The sequence below is a fragment of the Eleginops maclovinus genome, chromosome 1 (genome assembly GCF_036324505.1).
Source record: "Eleginops maclovinus isolate JMC-PN-2008 ecotype Puerto Natales chromosome 1, JC_Emac_rtc_rv5, whole genome shotgun sequence".
Lineage (NCBI taxonomy): Eukaryota > Metazoa > Chordata > Actinopteri > Perciformes > Eleginopidae > Eleginops > Eleginops maclovinus.
In genome coordinates, this window is record NC_086349.1 from 17869099 (window position 1) to 17885188 (window position 16090).

A 16090-nucleotide genomic window follows, 5' to 3' on the forward strand; every position below is an offset into this window, starting at 1 on the left:
AAATATTGATTTATTATTCATTATTAATATATGTATATAAAGGATCTTTTGCACTAAACTATCTAACTTAATATAAGGAATAAAAAATAGACACACATCCAATCTACAACTCTTAAATGCTGCATGCCAATTGAGAAAACCATGACATCTAATAATATGTAAAAGATAGTAGAGCCATAACCAGGGCTATTTTCTGCTAAGTTTTTTTTTCTTCACTTTTCTTCACTTTTCAATACTTTTTGCTGGTTTATATCCAACAGATTCAGTTGTATTCTGGTTTATGCATGTTCACTTATCATGGCGTATGTTTATGTTGTTTAATTGACACATTAACAAATGTAAAGTGTCTGAATAGTTCTTCCACATTTGAAAATTTGGTTACATAAATTGATTGTAGTTATTTAGCTTCTTACTTGAACTATCTCTAGCTGTTTAGTAAACTACTTCCCAAATCTCTCTCTATCGTCCATTACAAGCATTCAAAATAATTTACCCCCTCATAACTTCCCCTATAACGTAAGTGTAATGAGAAAAATCCATTATGGGTGAAGGGGAGAGGTCAGGTTGTGGTGGAATTACCCCAGATTTTTGACGAAAAACCGGACTGCATGTTACTCATCACATGGCTCAGAGAGGTGTTTTCCGGCCAAACAGTCTCAAACTGTATGTCAGTCTTCTTCTTTTTTTTTAACAGTGACTGACTGGTGTTTTCTTGTTTGTGCCACAAGAGGGGGTAAGTTACAGTAAGCCACGGGTCCTTACTGAGCCCTATGGCAACAGACGCACAAACTAGAAGCCCTATGAACCACACGAGACTCATGACAATCCCCTGCTTATATCATAACCCAGAATATAATAATAATAATAATAATAATAATAATACATTATTTTAATTTTTATTATTATTATTATTATTGATAATAATGTCCTTATTATTTTATCTTGTATATTAACATGACAGAATTTGCCTGAGGGAGTGTTATTGGAGTGGGACTCGCCTTAGATCAGATGGATACTCGCGGTGTGTGTGTGTGTGTGTGTGTGTGTGTGTGTGTGTGTGTGTGTGTGTGTGTGTGTGTGTGTGTGTATTCACGTTGTCTCATTTCCTGACTCTGCCCAGAGAGAGAGAGAGAGAGAGAGAGAGAGAGAGAGAGAGAGAGAGAGAGAGAGAGAGAGAGAGAGGGGAGATACGGGGACAGAGAGAGAAAGAAAGAGAGCGAGGGAGTGTAGGGGGGGAGAGTGACATAGAGAGAGACGGTGAGAGAGGAAGAGAAAGAGACATAGAAATGCACAGAGGATAAGGAGGAGGAGGGGGAGGCTCCTGATACCAAGACACGGAAAAGCAGGGGAGGGAAAGAGAGCAAGAGAAAAAGGGGCTGGTGGAGGAAGAAGAGCGGGGAGTGGGAGAAAACAGGGGGAATAACACTTAAAGAAAACATACAGGAGAGGAAGGACAGTACCTAGTGCTTTGGACATCCCCCCTTTCTTCTCCCAGGCTGTCACACCAGATTGGACTCCGAAGGACCGACACCGCGTCCACCCCAGACCCCATGGGGTAACAGGTATGTCTGACTTCCTTATATTAGTAGTAGCCCTTTTTTACCAGCACTGAGCCCCAATCCCCTGCTAACAGGTTTCATTGAGACGGTGGCGAGTGTAGCAGGATTTCCATGCCTTCATATCATGTCAACAATTAGTTTAGTGCCTCGGAGCCATCGCGTCTACAGCTGATAGTTGGTAGGCGCACAGGTTGGAGATATGACACAATGAAACTCCTCGAAATCGTTGCACTGTTACAGTTGGCCGTCGGAAATGCTTCTGTATATGAAGGCCTGTCTCTATGTTTCCGCTGATTTCTTTAGTCCTGTCAGTTGGCATCATGTTAGCCACGGCATGAGTGTATTTTTGACAGCTAAATAGCCGGCCGAGTGAGCAGGCGACTGTCTGAAAGTACGCCTACCTGTTCCATAGGTGATCGCCAGCTGTCTGCCGCGCGTGTTGATATTTGGAGAAGCTGTCAGTCGTTGATTCGCACATTGTATATTTCACACACGAAGTGAAATATGAAGCCGGTAAGAGAACACAGGCAGGTGCTTTTCAAGGGGAAAACGCGATTGGTTATTACTTTCATCATTTGTCTTGACTTTATGTAGACAAACTGCTCTCAAATGTAAAGAGATTTGATTAACTAAATCAATACACTTTTTTATGGCGCAAGAAGAAAATCCAGTTACGCAAAATATTATTTTGGACCAATTTCATACACCTGCACTTCTTTGTACTTTTAAGAAATATCCCACACGCTCAGATATAGGCTACACTTGCAGACACATACGTGATTCTCCGTTGGGTTTTCTCTCAGCTGATCGAGTTGATGAAAACAGCCAATCCTGGGGAAATTTGCAAAGTTTTGAACAACGTGACAACCTATCGCCTACATCGGCTGCGGGGGAAATTGTCGTGCACAGATACCATGATGGCACACAAAATAAAGGGTGATGCTCCGTGCAGCAGTCTGGAGGGGATTCAAAATGAAAGCGCTCTCAGGCTGGAAGACAAGGGCTTAAACCCTCCTCCTTCTCCCCTCGATTAACCTCCAAAAGGGGGATTTCTCCAGCTGGAAATTTCTGCTGCGTCAACACCCAGCCCTAGAGTAACAGACAAGACAAGATGAAGGGGGGGATTTTGTTTGCAGATGGTGCTGTCGGTGTATTTTTTATAATTGTTGAGTTACCGCTGATAATTATCTGATCCGTGTTGAGAGTTAAAGTGTGGCGTCAAGTGTTTGTTGGCGACTGAAGCTGAAAGCGTCTCTCTCCCTCGCTGCTTCCCTGTCTGTCTACTGCTCTGTGTGTGTCTGCTGTCTGTGTCTGCCCTCTCAAACCGGTCAGTTCCGTCTTCCTCCATTTTCTAACATGCTTAACATGTGAGAAAGGGGAACAGCCCCACTTCATTCACGCTCTGTAGGCTATACGTGTAAACATAAATCGTGCTCCACCAGGGCTGCCTGCTGCCAGGTGAGTCTTCAACAATCTGTCAAAGTGACACAGATCTCAGATAATCATCATCTCTGCACAAGGGTTTCCCAACTTTTTTATAATACCGGTTTAGATTGACCCACAGAAACCTATTTTAGTGTTTACTTTATTTTTCACGCTTGTTGGGAAATGCAAGGCTTTGTTGTTGAGTAGATAATAGTGAATTTACATCCACTGAAAAGAAACTCAGTCATTCTAAGCTGCTAATTTTAAACAAATTATACCACTACACATGTTGTATGAGATCCTCTGCCTCCCACCGCTGTTTCAGAATAGTCTCTTGTGTTTTTATTTCATTTCAGTTTGAGGAACTTAAAAGTGCCAACCAGTCATTTTTACTTTTCTTTTAAGTTCACACTCTCAGTTTGAGTTGAAACAGCCAGTTAGATCTAAGCGTTTTACTTTGTTTGACAGTGGCTAACTGGATCTGTGGGATTAAGAGACAATCTAGTGATTTTTTTCCAAATTGTCTTAAGCCTCACTGGATTTGTCTGCTTGTTTTGTCCTCCCTGCTGCTGAGTTAAGGGTTGGTGCTTGATATGTTAAACCCTTCAAAGTCTTTATTCACTAATTCAATTACTGTAAACTTGTGTTGCATGCATGTTCATCCATGCTCATTTTGTAACTATCGAACTGAAAGTAGCTTGTCTTTTGTTTCAAATGTTGACAATCCTCAACTATAATGGCACTGCCACACCTTGGCATCTTGGCTCAGACCATCTCCCCGAATGCTTTGTGTCTGTGTGTTTGCCCCCTGCTCCACCACTGAGGTAGCTTCCCCCAAGGTAGATCTGTGTATTATTTCCATTACAAGAGCAGTGGACATCAGTGTGTGCATGTGTGTATTTTTGTGTGTGTCTGCACCTTCTCCATCTGTGTGTTCCATGGGGAAAATATAATACAGACCAAGACAGCAGCTACAAGGATGAGTGGAGGAGTAGGCTAGTGTAGGCGAGATCGGCCGAAAGATGGAAAAAATATTAGCTGCTCCTGTGCTTGTGGGATTGCAAAGGAGGATTGAAACACTTTCCCACTGGTGTTATCTGTCATGAATGGAGCTTTTTATGTTGATTAAACAATATAGGTGAGTTTCATCTACCTTTTTGAGTTTTTTCTTGGTTTAAAGCTGATGTGGTGTTTGTTGAAAGCAGTGGAGTTGTCGTTCTGAATATTATTGGAAGTTTTGTGGTAAACGGTGAGGGTGTATCAGGGTACGAAAAGAGAGTGAATATATGAGACGGGGGGCTTGGTTTGGGTGGGAGTCAGGTTTGGAGCTTGTGACTTGCCTCTTCACTGTTTGCGTGTGTGTAAGCCTGCTGGTATGTAGGTGGTACTCCTGAACTGTGTGGTAGCAGGTTATTCTGTTTAAGTTACGCAAACCCTGAGGATGTACTGTGCTACCCCCTCAAAAGAGTATATGTTTTTATAGACAACCTGACAATAAACTGTACAGTAAGTTTAAATCTGGTGTAATTCCCTAGATATATAGACAAAAAGAGGGCAAATGATCCCTAAGCACTCATTTGTTCCCTGTTAGCCACCTTGTACTCCATTCATCTCTCTGTCTCTCTCTCTCTGCCAGCTTTCTCTTCCTGATCCCCCCTCGGAGCTCACTTGTTAATGGGAACACCTGTTTGGCTAACACACTGCAAAATGAACCATTTACACTCACGTGTACACATCTTACATGACACGCCAAGGCTCTCCTGAGTTTTCTGACAGCTCTGTCTTCCATTTGTCACACTGTGAATATTATCATTCTCACGTCTGATTTCAAGTCAAGACAGTTTGGCAAACATTAACCCCGTATCCAAAGCAGCTCCCTCCCCCATCCCCTAATAACTCCCAGGGCTTTTTAGCTTAACTGCCTCTATAGCTCATTGTGCAGTGCTGAATACAGGTGTTCCTAATCCCTGTGGGGTTACATGGATGCTGTGGTTGTGTGTGTGTGTGTGTGGGGGAGAGTTTGTGTGTAACAGCTGTCTTCCCTATCCCCCAATCTGACATGCTCATCCTCCCCCCCAGCAGATAGAACAGGTGAGTTTAAGATATTCCCACCTCAAAATACACACACACACACACACACACACACACACACACACACACACACACACACACACACACACACACACACACCACACACCACACACCACACACAAATACTCTCCAACACCCCACTTGTCTTTTCACGTAGGTGTTAATATTTCATAGCTGTGTGTGTGTGTGTGTGTGTGTGTGTGTGTGTGTGTGTGTGTGTGTGTGTGTGTGTGGCACCTGCGCGCCATGTAGAATGTCAATGAAAGCAATAAGCTCGCTTGTTCTTTCCTTTTGTTCTTTTGTCTATGAATTTTAAATTGAGAGGTAATTCGCAGCTTTGCCTCTAATTTTTATAAACTACGAGCAAGAATTTAAAGTCCAGAAGCATAATTATAATTTGATTGTTGCTAAAAATAAATGCAATGGGGTTTTTGTGCAGTTAAAACAGCAAGTTGTCAGAAACAAGATATTGCAAAACACCTTTATGGATCACACATTCCTGAGAAAAGGGAAGAGGGTTTTCAGTTGGTGTGTTTTTATCAGGGTGTGTGTTTCTTTTATTTAGGAATGCAGAGCATATCAACTCACTCCAACCAGAGCCTCGTGATCACACAATGCTTATCAGCGTCATGAGTTTTTTTCTGGAATTTACAACATTTTCTAACATCAGTTACCAATTGCATCAATGTCCAGAGTCGGGCCAGCCTTGAAATAGAACCAGTCCCCTCTCCTCTTTTTGTGCGCTCCTATTTGTTACTTTTATTTACTGTAGATTTTCACTTTTTCAGATGCTGTCATAACAAATATTGCAACAATTAAAGTGAGGACAGCAGTAATTTTCCAAGTCAGGTTAATGCACTTAAATTAGCTTTCTGTAACTGAAAGGAAAATTGAAAAGATAGAAATTGTATATATTACCTTCAGTCTTCCGCTTCCTGATTTGTGCTAATGTTTTTGTAAAGAATAATTAGCATCGGTGGATCATTTTCATTTGGTTGTCTGTATAAAGCTTTTAATTTAGACATTTAAAAAGGATTTTATTTTATTTTAATTTTTCATTAAAAAAAAAAAAGGTTTCTCACTGTTGAAAAATCTTTGAAAGATCACATTGATCTGCATGACAGTGATTTTAATTTCTCATTATAAACCGCTGCTATAACTCCACTAATGAGCTGACACGGGACTGGTTATTGTTTGCATGATTTTCATTCTTTCACCAGAAATTGACAAAATATATTATCTTCCTAAACAGGCTTACCCTAAATTATTTAAATACTTCTTAATATCTTACAATTTGTTTTTTTTTTGTCATTTAATGGTTTTCACTTGTCACATTTGACTCAGATGTGCAGGTTGGGCATCCCATTGCAGTATAATTATGTAGCTGAGCAGGACTGGTAAACAAGGGGCAATAACTGTCTACACAAACACACACAGAGTATCTACAAAATAGTTAGTTGTATCAGCTCTACTATTTGCAGAAGGATCACTATCTTTTTAGACCCATTTTATAAGCTTATAGCAAAATGAAGGTTTGGAAAATTGTCTTTGCAGTGTACCGACAGCTGAAAGCCTTGTATATGTATTTGGTTGATAGTTGTTATTTTCCCAGTGAAAGAGTTTGTCTTTTATACACACAGTGTGAGTATTTGATGAGGAATTGAGGAGCTTTTAACAAATACATCTTTAGAAACAGTCAACTAGCCTCAGGCTGTGGCTGGTGAGAGATTTCCATATCAAAGCTCAGGTGAGAGAGGGAGACAAGGGAGGCAGAGAGAGGAAGGAAAAGAGGGAACGTGAAGGAGGGAAAATGGGGAGGGGGGGTGATGAAACAGACATCCACTCAGTAAGAGTTCTAGCCCTTGTTATTCTGTCGCTTTTTTGTGCGGCACAGTTTAGTCTGTGTGTGTCGGTGCTGTCTGTCTCAATCTAAACTCCTGCGTTAAAAAAACAACCAGAGGGAAGGTTGGAAAGACTCAAATACAAACAAACACCTTTCTCTACTCAGTACCACACAAAAACGGTCTCCACAACCTTCTGTTGACTGGAGCTGACCGCAGAAAAAGTGTGAGGAGCAGAAAATGATTTTCTCCCACCAATACTGCGTAACATCTGACCTGGGAGCTTCTGCCAATATTTGGATCCCTGTTTAATATTATTACCGAAGCATAAAACCATCATTTTCCCTGGAAATATTTATCTTCTTTAGCTATAAGTATCAGACCTGACCTCCATGGAATTGATGGTGACACTCTAATTAATGGATAGAGTTTTCATTTGGCGCTTTCAAACGCGTGTGTGCCTCTGTGTGTGTTTCTGACGACCATTATCCTGCTTTGTAGAGTTTGTAATCCAGCCATGGACTCTGGCTAGAGTGCTAAAGTGCTGCTAACAAGGCCTGTTTAACATTCTCTCCCCTGCTCAACATACAATTATTCCACTTCGCTGCCATTAACATGTACAGTAGGACTGGGCTTTTAATTGGCCTGATATGACTAATGCCAGATCAACTTGGATTTGCTAATTAGTTTTTGCTTTAAAAGTGCCATCAGGACATGAAATATTCATTGATGTGAGGTGGAGCGAGGACTGTGGGTGGTATTAGTGGGATATTAGTGGTATAGGCAGGCTGTTCCAATGTGCTAGGAGAAGAAGATTGAACCTTCATTGGCCTGTTGTGGTCGGTTATTCATACTTTGGGTGAGGTGTTGGTTTTTCGTCATAATTTCAGACACCCACACAAAGACACGCACACATTCATCCAGCGTATGCACACACCACCTCCATTCTCCGCCTCACAAGGCCACCTCTTCTTCTTCTCCAGCCCCCACCTCCTCTCTGTCTCTCTTGATCTTACCTCCCCCTCTGCCCTCCTCCCCCTTCCCATTATTTCAACTCTTCGTTTTTTTTTTGCCTCTTCATCTCACATCGTTTTATTTTCTCCTCACCTTTTCCGTCCTCCTCCTCTCCCTGCTATTCCTCCTCATCCACCTTCTCCTTTTCCTTTTCCCTCCCACTCCTTATTCTCCCACCTCTCCTCCTCCTCCTTCTCCACCCCCTCCTCTGCTGTAAGTGGGCCAGGTGCCTCCTGTGGCCTCCCCTACTCCATTTCTCATTTTTACCCTTCCTCTACTCCCTTTCTCATTTCTACCCTCTCCCTGTTCTCTTTCTCATTTTTATCCTTCCCCCTGACCCTAGCTCATATTTATACATCCCCTTAATCCAAAAGCTAGCAACAATTGAACAAGGTTTCAAGTTTTCTGCTGAAAAACAAACAATTGTGTGGCCGGCCGCCGTCTAAGTTAAGATAACTTTTACCCTAGAATGTGAAGTTTCAAAGAGGAAGTTAGATTACTTTGATTCAAACAGTGTTTTTCAGCACTAAAAAAGTGCAACTTTACAAATCAGTGATTAAAGTGGAGGGTTATCATTGTTTCTGGACAGTTCATGAGCTCCCCTAAGTCAGTGTAGTTCCCTTTTTTTGTACAATAGAGGTGAAGCTTATCCAAATGTGAACAGAAGTGAGTAGGTTCACATCCCCTTTTCAGTGGTGAGGGGCAAATTTCCCCAACAACCTTGTTGATGCGACTTCCAATGTTGCGTCCACACATACATCAACGATACACACATCCTCATTGTTACTGTCTTTTTGTTCTCTTCTCACTCTGTGAATGCACACGGTGAGCTGGCAATGTGCTTTTCACCTCATCTCGTCCTGTGTATTTTCTTTTTTTTCCCCACTCGTCCTCTTTTCACCCATTGTCATTCTGTCTGCCTTTGTCTCTGGCTGGCTCTTTCTCTTGTCCACTTCTTTTTTACTCTCTCTTTCTCACCCCCGCAACCCTTCCTTTATCCCTCCTGTCTTCTGTGCCGCCCCCCCCCCCCTCTCTCTCGTTTGTTTTGGTGTGTGCGCTGGTGTGTCACGAAAGGGGTGGCGGTTGATTGGTGGTGGTTGGTGGTTTGGACGGACACCTGATACTGGCACTGCCTCACAATGTGGGAATGTGTGACTTCTTCAAAACTAGGTTTCCAAGGTGGGTGTTGTCCTTAGTGATGGCGAGCAAGAGCCTGGGAGTTTGCACAGTGGACCTATTGTCTATACCTCTCTCTTTGTTTCTTTTAAGTCTGGTACTGTACTTAAATTTAGAGTTCTTTCCATCTCTGTCGTTGGGGAAAAGAAGCAGAAGCCTGCGAGCCATTGCTCTCCATGTTGGTCAACAGGTGACAGTCACACGTCGAACCACATTGGAGTAGACATGCTCTGAATGGATAGACAGACAGATAAGAAGGAGGTAGAAAGGATGACAGGAGAGGACAGGACAGAAAAGAGGATCAAGGTGAGGCATTTGTCTGGTCGTTCTTCGTCAATCACAGTGGACATGGTAAAGCCTCAAGCCACACCATGCTAAAGTCCATACAAAAGTTCCATCAATTACACTTAAACAAAAGAAACTCTTCCTGAAACTTTACTTGAAATCTACTGTTTGTTTTTATCAGTTTCCTTGCTGCTATTCCTCCCTGAAGAGCTAATCACGGCACAAACAAGGAAGACAAAGAACTTCAATGATTTTGCGTCTTCACTGATCACTATTAGAATTTACTCAGCACAAGACCGCAAGCCAGTCTGTGTTGGAACTGTTAAGAAGATCGCTGAAAGGGCCAACCCTCAGTATCGATGCTACATATTGATGAACGTCTGTGGTGATACACTGTGTGGCATATTGAACTCTTAAGTCTCGCAGCCAAAATTAAGTGTCCTCCATGTTCTCCAGTAGTCCAGTTAGTAATGCTACAGTAGATGAGAAGCCCGCTGAGGGTCTGCAACCATCGACCTCGAGTTACAATGACGCCCCTTCTGTCCTCCATCCTTCTTTTGTTTTCTTAATCACTTCTTTTATTGCTTTCTTATTTGTTCCCCATCTCTGTTCAATTTTCCTTTCGCTCTTGCCTCTCCCGTCTCCCACCCTCCTTCTTACCCTTCACTGTCTCTTTTCTGACTCCAAAATGTGAGTCTCTATATTTAGATGCTCCTCTCCTCTCCCCTTGATTTCTCTCCCTTTATCTCACCTCCTTTTTTTCCACTGTTGAAGGACAGATTCTCTAAAGCGCTCCAAGATTCATCAGTGTTGTATAGAAGCTGCTTTTTGATCAGCCTGATGAGTGACAACACAGCCTCAGGCTATTATATACAAATGTGTTTTTATAAACACTTCTCTATCTATATGTAAATCAATATGCTGTTCAGTTGTTGTTCGGGAGGCTGTGGGAATGATGGTAAGTTATAAGGGAACATTGCAAGTTGAGGACTAGGTTAATACAGTTAAATTATGTGTTTTACTTGTTTGTGTGTGCTCAAGAGTGTTTGTGAATAAGATTAGCTGGGAGTGAAGTCTCTTTTAATATTTGCTCAGAGGGGATGGAGGGTGTGCCTGTTGTCCTTGTGAGTACACACTTAAGACACAGCTTTTTTGCTCCCCTCTTTGCGTGAGCTCATTGTAAGCTGTGGCCGAGTGTGGATTTGAGAAAGATTCCTCTGTTTGCCGTCTGACAGAGCTACAGTCACACCACGTAACTCTTACACACACAGACACACTCTCTGGACACCCGCCTCGGCAACAGATAGCTACCGGCCACCAGCAATGAGTCACCATCATTCAGTCATTCACTTGCACATTCAAAAACCACACATTTGAACAAACAACAATTACCTTTACGTTCATAGACATGTATTCCTTTAGGGCTGGTATTGTTGTACCATATGTTCACTCTTTACATTTTCTTCCTCATGGTAACCCTTTGTTTAATTTCCTTTTTACTGATCATCAATTGTTCCACAATATATGTGTGTGTTCTAGTGTGAGACCTATGTAGCTGGTGGCTCTAACAGCTCGGGAACAGGCTGCCTGGGTTCTGTGAGGTACAGTCGTGTACAGCTGAGTCGTGACAGCTTCCTTTTTTGCTGTGACAGGTTTTGTTTTAAGACCTATGAAAGGGTCTGGACAACAACACACACACACACACACACACACACACACACACACACACACACACACACACACACACACACACACACACACACACACACACACACACACACACACACACACACACACACACACACACACACACACACACACTCGTTTGAGTGGCTCGTTGGCAGAGACAGAGATCAGGGTGGGTGGTAAATGGAAGTTTCGACCAGATCCGTACACTTATACTATCATCATCACTTCAGCCACAAAGCTAAGGGGGGAGGGGGCAAATTAAAAGAAAATTCCGTTGGTTTTTCTTTAGCTGTTTATAAATGAGTGTCACATGATCACACAGGTTGGAGTGAAATCAAAAGTAGGCTCACCCAAAGGACATTCAAAATGTGAATTATAGTCAAATTTCCAAAACCCAATTACACTCCAATTACTGGGCCTGTTATATGTAAGGGTTTGGTTGTTTTATTCCAGACATGGGAAGTCTTCAGCTTGCTTTTATATTTGAGATAAAATAAGCTTCCAATTTCCACTTATTTTGAGAAAGCCCTTTTCCATTCTAACATGTCAAAGATTTTTTTCAAGTTTTTAGAGAACTTTACTGGCCTTCACACTAAATCCCATCGAACACTTTTGGTATGAACAGGAACACTGACTGCGAGCCAACATCCCTGCAGCCAGGTTTTAAAATGTTGTGGAAAACCTTTCTAGAATAGTGGAGCCTCTAGCAGCAGCATAATAATGCCCATGGTTCTAAGATGACATTTTCAACTATTACAAATGAGTGAAATTTTCAGGTGTCCACATGCTTTCGTGTGTATGTACAGCACACAACTGAGCTAGAATATCAGGTTACTCTGTCTTTCATCATTTGAATGTTCACAGTTTGGGAAGTAGTTGTTTCCCTTTCAAACAACTACAATGATATAATTCAGGGCTTGTTTTTTGCCTGTTTGTCAGACTGCTCATATTTTATTGCCAGGAAATGTTTTCCTCAGGTTAAAAAAAGTATGATATTGGAGAGTCAGACTGATTTGTTTTTACACAACTAACTCTGGGTTGGATAAGCAAAAGAAAAATACATGATCGTTTTTTGACCAAAATATCACAAAAGGTTCCCAGAAGTCAGAAACTGACAATGTCCCCGCATAAAACTCACCCTCCCCTGAAGTCCCTTGTGAAATCAGAGGTTCTAAATTAGTACATCATAAGTGTGTTGCACTGATGAAACTGGGTTTTGTACCAAGATACCCCAACATTGAAGTGGTCAATGTGATATGTGATCCCCCATTACCATTTTCACCTACCACCTCCCCGCTGCAACACCAGAGACACTTCCTGCAGGTTATTTCACTTCCCTTTTCCACACTGAAAGTAGCCCTTTCCTGTCTTTGAATTTTACCTAAACCTACAGTAAGTAATTATTTGACTAGAGTACACTTGGCAATATTTAAGTCTGTTTGGTGATAGAACTGATAGCTAAATATTATCCTGTTGAACTAGGATCTTTTTCCTTAAAGTTTAGTAAATAAATGGAAGTTTGTTTGACCTCTAAATGACTCCTCCTAAAACAGCTCAGTTCATCAGGGCTCCACCCTTGTTTGCATAGGTGGATAATCATGGCTACCATCAATGTTAAAGGCAACACATATCGAACAAAAGACTCACTGTTTAGCTATCTGTTCCCGTGCCTTCACCTCTTCACTCCTCTCCTCCCCTATTTTTGATTTTCACATCCTTTTTATTCTCCCATCTTTTCCTTGTTCCACTCCTTTATTTCCGGCTCTCACTCCTGTTTCTCCCTCCCTCCTGTACGGCCCTCTTTTTCTTGCAGCTCCGTTGTCTTACAGTCTTCCTCATCCGCCCCTCTCCCACTCTCCCACTCTCCCCCCTCCTTCATTTTGGGTTCTCCAACAGTGGTAATGAGATGTTTCATTATTTGCATTTCACAGCTTTTAATAGAGAGAGAATTTAGGCTAAGCCCCGGGTCGTCAGTCAGGGAGTTACCATGGGAGACATAGCAGGCTTAGGGGCCTAGAGAGAAAGATAGCCCAGAAACTACACACACATACAGACACACATGCACAACTGTAAAGAAGGAAGACATAGAAAAAGGACAAACAGCGACAGGGAGATGGGCTGATAGGACTTTTCTCCCTTGTTTTGAATATGAATGTTAACTAGTATCAATAAAGCTTAAAGGTTTGTCAAGGAACTGAAGGTGAAGTTAGTCAGGCTAAAGGACTTCTTAGAGTCACACTACTTATAGTCACACCTCTTTTCAGGTCACTCTAGGATGATCCCTGTCCATCCTTACTATGCCTGGATTTCCATAAGATGACACCAGGCTTAACACCTGCGTGGCTAAAGGTAATGGGACCAGGTGTCACAGACGGCCGGGAGCTGCTGAATTGTGCACCAAAGTGTCATAAGCCGGACGGGGGGCTTAAAGAGGCAGATCTTTTAGCAGGTGCACTGTATGTGGATATGCGCAAAAAAAGCATGGTGAGCAACACGGAGGTCTTCGGGTGTAGAGGTGGAGGGTCCAGGTATTGTTTAAGAGAGGTGTGTGTCAGAGGGGACTGAGGGGGGAAGAGAACGAGAGATGGAGGGAGTAGCGCTAAGTCTCCCTAAGCCTCCTGGATCCTCTTTGGTCCCTCTCCACATGACATGTCTATCCTTCTATGAGTCAATCTCTTCCTCCACCTTGACTTTTTGGGCGCCGGCCAAAGAAACAGAGAGTGGACGGAGAAAGGGACAGGAAGATAGAGGTGCAAACTGTGGCGTGATTAGAGCCGGTGGGGAAGGTGCAGAGAATAAAGGTGGACAGATGGAGGATGTGGGATAAAAGAAACATCAAATCTGAAGACAGGAACCCGTGCAGTGAGGTATAAAGAAGAAGAAAATGAGAGACAAACATGAACAGAAACATTTCCAACACAAAATAAAGAGCGCTAAGATAGAGGCATTCACAGCTAATAGCTTTGATGTATTCGTTTTCCTAATTGCAGCTTGCATGCCTGTGTGCGTGTGTGTGTTATTTCTGTCCGTGCCTGCCTTGTTGATGGGCTGCCACCCTGGCTTGTCCCGGAAGGCTGCCAGCTCCGTCGGATTGGGGATTAACCCCGGGATAATGGCCTTGATGCCCAGTTGAGTGGAAGCAAAGCTGTTTAAAAAATATTGGCTGCCTGAGTCACTCTCCCCTCTCTTCCTGTCTCCCCATCTTTCAATCTTCAGTTTATCTTTTTTGCTTTTCTGAATTTCTCTTTCCTCTCTGTTCTTTACTTTCGGCTATTTATCTTTTTCTCTTTTCATTTACTCCCTCTCTGTGTAACCTCATCCAGTGTTCATAATGACCTTTAATGGGCCTTGCATTTACAAATTTTCAGCTAACTTTAATCACACATTCATGATTTTATTGTGGATTTGAAGAAAGTAGTAGTAAAAATACAACTCTTACATTTTCTTTAGGTAGAACAACTAGTAGATTTTGCTCTGGGAAGTAATGGCTGTTTTTAATCATACTGTCATGTGTTCGGAGAACAGTGCCTCCATTGTCCAGCCGGATATAATTTTAATTCCCCTTATGCATGCTGTCATTTTTTTCCATTTTTTTCTTTCATTATATGGGAAAATGTTCACTTGCTTTCTACTTGTACCTTTTTAAGAATTTATAAGAAGAAAATCATAGTATCATATAATGGAAATATTCTCTTTCACATATATATTTTTTTAGGCTAACGTCATTTATTTACCTTTCCTTTTTAAATCTTTACATAACACATAAACCCTTTTGTGCAAACCTGACATCTTTTTTTCCAGAAACCGCCCACCATGATATGGTAGTGTTCTGGTGTAAGTTTGCAAAAGAAACGTGTTGCTTTTTTTAAAATATCAACTAATAACATTTTGTAACTGAGGCACGAGGCTGGGATAGTTGACAACATAAATGCCAATTCTTGGCTTCTGAATCCTGACTTGATATCCCCCTCCTTCTACTTCTTCACAATTATTAATTTCTTCAATCTCAGGCCAGTTTTTACTGCATCCTCCCTGCTGATATAAAATTACAATGCCAAGATAAAAGTAGAGATGTGAAAAGGAGGGAATTTACTGCAAATAGAGTATCTTTAAAAGCAGAAATGATATGAACTGATAGTGTGACCCAACATAAATATTGGAGATGTATTGCTGTGCTGTGTCAGTACTGAGTCCAGTCAATTGACAAAGTGTTGTATTATTTATTATTGTTTTCTCCCTCAATGTGTAATTTAAACCCACATACAGTAAACTGATTTTGGACATTTGGGAAAGCTTACAAAGTACAACATTCATGATGAATACAACATTACATTTAGTAGTTCATGAGTTAGCCACAGTTGCTTTTGTGAAAACCTAGCATACACGTTTCTAGCCACCTGTACACACTTTAGCAGCGTACAATTCCATTATGTTATGGTCAAAAGCTGGTGACCATGTCTGCCTTGCATTTGGTGCTGGACTGAGCATACAGAGAGTTTAACATTGTTGTTGAATATAGCTGCTGCTGCTGCTGGTGCTAGAAATAACGCTAGTGAGAGAGGTTCAAAACACTGAATTAGCTGCCCATATAACCAACAAATTAGCTAAATGTGGAGCTGAGATTAGCTATGAAATAAGTATCCATTGTGTTCAACTAGAGCTATGACTTTTGACATTTATATTTAAATGACCCAAATCACATACTTGCTTTGGTATTTTTTGCATCACATCAAATGTATCTGTTTGGATTTTCTCAGTCTGCTTTTGTCTTCATTTATTTATGGGATTTTATTTATTTATTTGACTACTGGCTCTGGGAACTCGAGTTTGACATTCTCGTCCAACCAAAGTCGTTTTATCAAATAATGAGCAGAACTGTTACATTCGTTGAGCAGGGAGGTCCACAATTTGAATGTAGAGTGATTAGCTTAGGGTGGCAATTTTACAAGCAGCACACCGGCCACTAAATTAAAATTTGCCCTGACTAACTGGAAATCCCTTAATTTAAAA

At 41.6% G+C, this 16090-nt stretch overlaps 1 protein-coding gene across 1 annotated transcript in view; it reads left to right on the plus strand.

Annotated features, from left to right (window-relative positions):
* Positions 1-1284: 1284 nt before the first annotated feature.
* zbtb46 (zinc finger and BTB domain containing 46) overlaps positions 1285-16090 on the plus strand; it is a 58220-nt gene continuing 43414 nt past the window's right edge. Inside the window, 1 exon segment of the mRNA XM_063894886.1 lies at positions 1285-1562. The gene's annotated coding sequence lies outside the window, so the exon portion shown is untranslated.